Consider the following 9,031-nt stretch of genomic DNA (forward strand, 5'->3'; position numbering starts at 1 on the left):
AAGGGACGACGACGTTTCGGTCCGTCCTGGACCATTCTCAAGTCGATTGTGATCGACTTGGTCCAGGACGGACCGAAACGTGGTCGTCCCTTCACCTTCTAGTGTGTGGTCTGGTCAACATACTTTAGCCACGTTATTGTGACTCATCGCCTGCATGCGAATGCAGTCACTTCTACTTAATTAATCCTAACCAAACAACAGTAATGCAGTGTACCTCATCGTAAAGAGGGGGGGGGGGGGTTAGAGACTACTTATTAGTACATAATTAAAGCACCGCAATATTGACGTTATATGCGCATCGGTCTGAAATCAGTTGCATTGTTTAACGTCATGGTAAATCGAGGAACGAGCTGCATTATGTTGTTTCCTAAGTAACCTGAATCAATCACAAACTGCCAATCAAATACTCAAAGTTTGCAACTCCTTCGTTAGAGTACTGTCAGTATATATTCTAGTTCAATTTTGTCAAAATCTTCTACTGTATTGTTGTATCCAACTTTCTGTAAAAACAAAAAAACAGGATTGCATTTTTAAGTTCAAGTATGTTTATTGAGATAAGCAATAAATACATCTCAAAGGGATAGAACAGCTTAGGCTATTTCTACCCCCACCCCCCGACGCATTTTCAAATAGCAAGTTTAAATGAAATATAACTGTGGTCTGTGGTATACCCCCAACAGTACCCACAGCCTCAGCACCCTCCTCTCGCCCTTGCACTATGACAATGCAGTTTGCTCCGTTGGATTCTTGTGTATATATAAAAACACGCTCATATACACCTCCACAAAAACAAATATCAAAACGGCACATGTTGTGGGCGACCATCGTGGCGGCTGTGTCCGTCTGGTGAAAATGTTCAAGGAGATTACTAGGGACCATTTGGTCACCATTTGGTCCGGGAGACATCTCCGTCACGCAGGGTGCAGTTGCGCCTCCACAGATCTCCAGTATCATCTTTTGATGCTGGTAATGGCTCAAAAGAGCCACCACTTACGGGGTATTCATGCCCGTGCCACCTTTTGGGTGGCTTAATCTTCATCAATCAATCATCAGATTACTAGGCTAGTTGACCATCCGCGGCTGCTAGTACTCTGTTACCCTTGACGCGACGCCTCACGGTACAACGTGTCCACTTGTTATGTAATACACAAGAAAAACTCGTTAGCAAACGGCTAATTACTGAAACAAGGGCTAGGAGGTGATCCCGGGAAGCTCTATATACTGACCCATAATGTTTGACTACGTCCCGTCCAGTTCATCCATATGAATACATTCATATGTATTCTCATCCATGGAGCTCATTCATATGAAGGCATTCATATTGGGCCCCCTACTACTACCACCACTACACACGGACACGTGCTTGCAATATTTACTTACCAGCCTCTTTGTTATTTGCGTATTACTATTATCGTAAGAGATGTCAATGACTAGTTGTTAGTGTGTAGGGACGCGAATTACCGCGAAGTTTACTCCCTGTCACGTTGGGGCACGACACCTGCAACACCAGTTCTCAACACCCGCGGCCAACCTCTCACAACTACAAAAAACACACAAGACACTTTTCAGACTGTATTTAAAATATCTGCAAAGCTAGTCTCTCTTTTTTCTTAAGAATGAGAAGCGAGGAGGAGCGAGCACTGAGGCAGTAGTACGCAGCTCGAGGGACACGTGCGAGCCCTTCACCTAACACACACACACTGAGCATCTCACCTGTGCCGCCAGACCTCCCCCACCCGCCACACAAACCCACTGGTTCAAATATTATGCACCATGTTCTACGCCATGTTAGGCTTTATACCCCACAACACATTCGCAAATCAAGTTCCAGTATCACAAAGGGGAATACAGTATACAAGGAGTGTCGTCCACACGAGGGAGAGATGGGAGAGGAGCGGTGAGGGGTAAAAGGTAGGTGGCACCTGGCTGTGGAACAGGTTTGTATCGCCAGCCATCGGTCGCTGCCACAATATTCCGGTCACGAGGTTACTACACAGTTAAGGGGTAAAGGAATAGTTATTGGAGCGGTGTTCTTAATCTCCAGGGGATGCTCAATGAATGAACGGTCTTGTGAGTTATCAACACAAAGTCTTGCCGCGCATCTGTTGCCTCTATCACGCAGCAGGACACACGTGTCCGCCCGGGCAGGTCCAGTCATACTAAGCTCACTCCCAGCATAAATACTACAGATGTTTGATTTTATGACAAAACAATGGAACTGGTGAAAGACGAGGAGTAACGTTCCGGTAGGGAAGAGGAGGCAGGTGTAAACACCTGTGGGGGATTGAAATTGAAATAAGTTTATTGATGTAAAATACACACAAAGGGATGAGGTAGCTCAAGCTATTCTCACCCAGTTCAGTTCATCGTGTTAATACATACATAGACACACATCACAAACAATAAACATATTACCAAACATTCTGAGAGATACCTGTGGGGGTGGCATGGTACTTCCACCACTGCTTACCACACCATCCTCCTACAGCTCCCACACTGTCAGAGTGTGTCAGAGTGGTTGACAAATGGAATGCATTAGGGGGTGATGTGGTGGAGGCTCACTCCATACACAGTTTCAAGTGTAGATATGACAGAGCCCGATAGGCTCAGGAATCTGTACACCTGTTGATTGACGGTTGAGAGGCGGGACCAAAGAGCCAGAGCTCAACCCCCGCAAACACAACTAGGTGAGTACAACTAGGTGAGTACACACGGCCACTCGTCGACCCGTTACCTGGGGATGCCCTCCGGGGGGGCCGGAACAATAGGTTTACCCCGTGGTCTCATCAACAGTCCGTACCCACTGCCGTGTAGGTAGTGGGTACGGACTGCCGGTGTTTATGGAAGCGGAGGGGACAGTCGCAGGTGGGTGATTACTGCTCAGGAGAGATCCCACAGCGTGCGGCCGTGGTGGCCTGGGGCAGGGGGTGAGACGAGCGCTCACATCTGCTTAAATGTAGCAAGTGTTCACATGTTGCTGTTTCAGACTCAGCAGCAACTCGGAACAAAGAGTTGCCAGTAGCCCGGGCTATGGTGAGCCCGTAGTGGACTTACCTGGCACAGGAGCGGGGCTGTATATGAGTGTTCAGATTAATTGATTGATGAAGATTAAGTCATCCAAGAGGTGGCACGGGGATGAATAGCCTGTAAGTGCAGGCGATGAGTCACAATAACGTGGCTAAAGTATATTGACCAGACCACACACTAGAAGGTGAAGGGACGACGACGTTTCGGTTCGTCCTGGACCATTCTCAAGCCGATTGTGGTCAAATAACCCATAAGTGGTAATTTTTTTTTAATGAATGTGATCGTTGGTCGTAAATGAGTGTTCAGATGTGAGCAATGTTTTTATTTGATCAAGGGGGTAGAGAGGTGCGGCCTGCTGCTTGTGTCAATCGCCACCAGTGACGAGTGAGGCTCCACCAGCCTAATGGGGGCTCCAGAGTGTATACACATCCAGGGATGTTGTTGTAGGTTGTGGTGTGAGATTGTCATCATAAGATGACATCAAATTGTCATCATCTTATTTTACCCTTATGGTTTTCTTGTGAATTTATGGGTTTAGCTCTTCACCAGGTCGATAGTGTGTACGACTGCGAATGTACTCAAACAAATTTGAGTACAAATTTGGGGTTCCTCGATTGTTTCAGGCGTAGGTTGGACATTTATGAGTAGGATTTGGTCGTTATAAATAGGAGCTGCCTCGTATGGGCCAATAGGCCTTCTGCAGTTACCTTTGTTCTTATGTTCTTAAATCACACGAACGTGATATATATATTAATAAGGTAATCAACTTGAGCAATAAGGTGACAGGAGTCAGCCATCAGGGACCTCCCAGCCGCGCACCTTACCCCTGTACCATGGGGTAAGGTACGAGACTCAAACCTTGATTGCTCGTTTGAGGCACCTCAGTGCTCCGATTTTTTTTTCAGTGAGTGTATCGGCCAAGTTGTGTTCGCATGGTCGACCATCTGCTCTTAAGCCCCGCCTGTCGACTTGTCGACTATCAGAAGTTCAACGCAATGATTCATTTCAATAATTTTTCTTATCATATTTACATTTAATGCTGAGAATGGAAAAGGCTTCGTGAGTTTCCTCATCTAGCCCCTTTCACTCATTTACCCCTTTTTAAACTGAAAAGGTTCTCTCTGACAGTTCTCCATCTTATCTGGGTTTCCAGTATCTAATTATGTTCTCTCGTTCCACTGTTCCTTATTATGAATGATGCTTCTATATTTGTCAGTCCCTCTTAGCTTTAAGCCTTATCATCAAGTCTGCCCTGATCCTTCTTTCCTCCAGTGTAGCGAAGTCTAGTTCCCTCAGTCTTTCTTCGTAGCTCAGGAACGACCCTTGTTGTATATCTTTCGACTTTTTTTTTTGAGATATATACAAGAGTTGTTACATTCTTGTACAGCCACTAGTACGCGTAGCGTTTCGGGCAGGTCCCTGGAATACGATCCCCGCCGCGAAGAATCGTTGTTACAACCAAGTACACATTTTACTGTTGAGTTAAACAGAGGCTACAGTTAAGGATTTGCGCCCAGTAAATCCTGCCCGGCCAGGATACGAACCCATGACAAAGCGCTCGCGGAACGCCAGGCGAGTGTCTTACCACTACACCACGGAGACTGGTAAACTTTTTAGCAAACTTGGTAAACTAGACTTTTTCAACTTTTGTGTTGTCTTTCTTTAGGTTGGAGTTCCATGCCGGAACAGCATACTTAATTCTGGCTCATTGCACATATTTGGAGCTTTAAATTACTTCTTTTTACACCAACAAATATGCAAATTAGTGATTGGTCTTCTCTTCTCCAAATTTCGCTTATCCAATGATGTCGTGATTCTCAACCTCAGTATATAAAAACAATGTGTAACAATTTATTGAATAGCCTTTTGACATTTGTGTAGAAGCACTTTAAAACTCTTGCATTATTCCCAGGGGGGATCTAGGAGATTAACAATACATCCTGCACACCATTGTTCAAGGAAAAGAAAGTGGTACTCAACTGTTTAAATAGCTGTGTTTTCACGGGCTCGCCATAGCCCGTGCTACATGGACACTTCGTTCTGAGTAGCTAACTCTGAAACAACAACAAACAATAGCTGTGCCTTCCCCCCCTCCCCCCCCCCCACGTCTGAATTTACAGCACCCAAGCATAGATATCTTATATTTAAAATGACATATCTGCTGTGGAGAAAGATCAACACACAGCTATAAAAATCATCCCAGTACTAAGTCAGCTCTCATACCAGCACGGTTGAGCGCCACACGACTAGCAAACACTCAAATTTATTTATTTATTTATTTATTTATTTATTTATTTATTTATATACAAGAAGGTACATTGGGTTAGAGAGAATACATAGCATAGCATTTACAATCTTGTAAAGCCACTAGTACGCGCAGCGTTTCGGGCAGGTCCGTAATCTAACAGATAATTTTAAGTAGGTAAATTCTAGCAGAATTAATAAAATGATAACAGATAATCAGACATGACAGGACTGACCTCATTGAGACATTTAAAATACTCAACAAATTGTTATAAGTTAATCCAGGCCACTTCTGTAGAAGGTACATTGTAACACGAGAATAAGCGGCAACAGCTTCCAGCTTAACGAGACACTTTTTATTATTATTATTATTATTATTATTTTCTACCACAGACGTGGCCACACATTTACAATGCTAACCAGCATATATACATTTTCTTCTGTCCTCCATGGACAGGGTTAGAGATGTGTTAAACATATAGTTCAAGGGTTTATTGAACACTCAACCACAGAAGGTGATTCGGTGCTTTTAAAATGCTAAGCTAACCTACATACGTAAATACATAGATACACAGATTTACATATGCCCTACATAAAGTGTTCGATGTGTCTTTTACATAGTGTCATTAATGTACATTCACAAAGGTGAAGTGTAATTCTGATCAGCTTCCATATATACTTTATACCCATACATATACATATACACACACATATATACATACATATATATACACACACACACATGCATTCACATACATTTGTCTCATTTACTCTGACAGGGTGAGGTAGCTGATAAAGAAACTAGTGTGCACTATGCCACTATGCCAACGAGCCACTATGTAAGACAGTATACAGATGATGCTTTCTCACCTATCGGGTTATAAACCCGTGGAACCACCTACCTGCCGGAGCCGAACATGTTAATAAGATATTGGTAAAGTCTAAAATTGATCTGGAAAAAATGACTGGAATAATGAAGGACCTTCAAGAAGCCGTCGCCTTCCTGGACCCGTCGAGGCCACTAGAGATGGAGACCTTCAGGTAAATTCAGCACGTTCTAAATTTGAGTTATAGAACAATATCAGCAAAATCAAAATATTTGTTAAAATTATCAATTACATTAGAATAATCGATTATACCATGGATTAAAGGAATTTTGACAAGTTAATACACTGTCGAAAAACTTAGAACACAATACTTTGGTTGCTTCACAAGACCTAAGAAGATTTAGTTTAGTCCCTGCTAAAGTTAGAAAGTTCATTTTCTATGAGTTGACAAAGGTTACTGAATTAGAGCCCTAACTAATAGAAATGTCTCCCACGCACATAATTGTGTAATTTACTGACAAAATTATGTAATTTAAACATTAGCAGTGGTTTATATAATTTAGATCCATTTTTGAATGATCAGTTAAAGGGCGATTTGAGTAGGATCATTGATACACATTTGTTTCACTAATTCATTATCTTATGCTATTATTATCCATATATCCAAAATCTCTCCAAAATCAGATATTATGTACCTAACTCTGCTCTCATCTCTCTATATTATGCACTAATCTATCCCTATCTTAATTATGGTATCTGTGCATGGGGTTCAACCACTGCAAACCACCTCAAGTCCATCATCACCCAGCAAAAATCTGCTATCAGAATAATAAGAAATTCTGCTTTCAGACAACACTCAGCTCCCTTGTTTAACTCACTAAACATGCTAAACATAATCTCACTCCACAAATTTTCTTGTGTCAATTACATTTACAAAACGCTGTTCTTAAACGCAAATCCTGCTCTGAAACTCTCCCTGGACAAATGTAATAGGACCCATTATCACCACACCAGAAATAAATATATCTTTGATATCCCCAGAGTCAAACTTAATCTGTGTAAACACTCTATGCAAATAAAGGGACCCAGTCTATGGAACTCACTCCCTGATGAATTGAAAAGCTGTCCAACTTTTGCATCATTCAAAAACAAAACTAAAAAGTACCTAATCTCATCTGCATAGTTTTTTTTACCTTGTTGCTTTAACATTGCATTGTATCTATTGCTACTCAATCTCCCTAGCTTTATGTACCCAATCCGAACATCTTTACCATTGTGATCATTGCTGTCTTATATGTGCTATCAATCTGCTGTATGGTGTCTGTTAATCTTGTTTAAATTACCAATCAAGTTGTCAATGTAATCAACAAGAGCTTTAATATACCAATGTGCTTTAATATACTTACTAATCTCTTTCATCTCATTTTTTTCTTGCAATGTATCTGTTATCATTTTATTAATTCTGCTAGAATTTACCTACTTAAAATTATCTGTTAGATTAAGGACCTGCCCGAAACGCTGCGCGTACTAGTGGCTTTACAAGATTGTAAATACTGTACTATGCTATGTATTCTCACAAACCCAATGTACCTTCTTGTATATAAATAAATAAAATAAAATAAAATATGATGCAGCTCTTATTTATATCCACCTAATCCCATTCATATATTTGTCATTGTACCTCACTTCACTTCTCTCTCATGCCTATATATATATATATATATATATATATATATATATATATATATATATATATATATATATATATATATATATATTATATATATATATATATATATATATATATATATATATATATATGCGAACAAGCCTGAATGGTCCCCAGGACTATATGCGAATGAAAACTCACACCCCAGAAGTGACTCGAACCCATACTCCCAGAAGCAACGCAACTGGTAACTACAGGGCGCCTTAATCCGCTTGACCATCACGGCCGTCAAAAGGAAGTGTGGCCGAGGCTATTTGAGCCACTTCCCCGACGGCAACTCGGATGGTAATCTTGGGCATAGCATTTCACCAAATCACCTCATTCTTTGGGGCACACGTGAGGAACACAAATGCGAACAAGCCTGAATGGTCCCCAGGACTATATGCGAATGAAAACTCACACCCCAGAAGTGTGCCCCAAAGAATGAGGTGATTTGGTGAAATGCTATGCCCAAGATTACCATCCGAGTTGCCGTCGGGGAAGTGGCTCAAATAGCCTCGGCTATCACTTCCTTTTGACGGCCGTGATGGTCAAGCGGATTAAGGCGCCCTGTAGTTACCAGTTGCGTTGCTTCTGGGAGTATGGGTTCGAGTCACTTCTGGGGTGTGAGTTTTCATTCATATATATATATATATATATATATATATATATATATATATATATATATATAACTGAAAACTCACACCCCAGAAGTGACTCGAACCCATACTCCCAGAAGCAACGCAACTGGTATGTACAAGACGCCTTAATCCACTTGACCATCACGACCGGACAATAATGAGGTGATAGCCGAGGCTATTTGAACCACCCCACCGCCGGCACTCGGATAGTAATCTTGGGCATAGCATTTTACCAAATCACCTCATTCTTTGGGGCACACGTGAGGAACACAAATGCGAACAAGCCTGAATGGTCCCCAGGACAATATGCAACTGAAAACTCACACCCCAGAAATGACTCGAACCCATACTCCCAGAAGCAACGCAACTGGTATGTACAAGACGCCTTAATCCACTTGACCATCACGACCGGCAGCTCGACTTTAGCTAAGCTTTAGATACAGTACCACGCGAAACAATGATTAAAAAGACAGACTTTAATAAAGATTTTAAGTTAGCATAACAGAACACCACCACCACAATAACAGAACACCACAATAACAGCAGAACACCACCACCACAATAACAGAACACCACAATAACAG

At 41.8% G+C, this 9,031-nt stretch overlaps 1 protein-coding gene across 1 annotated transcript in view; it reads right to left on the bottom strand.

The window, feature by feature from the left end:
* LOC123762933 (uncharacterized) overlaps positions 1 to 1,708 on the bottom strand; it is a 55,910-nt gene extending 54,202 nt beyond the window's left edge. The window contains exon 1 of the mRNA XM_045749737.2: positions 1,381 to 1,708. The gene's annotated coding sequence lies outside the window, so the exon portion shown is untranslated. The remainder of the gene's footprint in view (positions 1 to 1,380) is intronic.
* Positions 1,709 to 9,031: the final 7,323 nt, after the last annotated feature.

This window comes from Procambarus clarkii, chromosome 47 (assembly GCF_040958095.1).
Source record: "Procambarus clarkii isolate CNS0578487 chromosome 47, FALCON_Pclarkii_2.0, whole genome shotgun sequence".
NCBI classification, from domain to species: domain Eukaryota; kingdom Metazoa; phylum Arthropoda; class Malacostraca; order Decapoda; family Cambaridae; genus Procambarus; species Procambarus clarkii.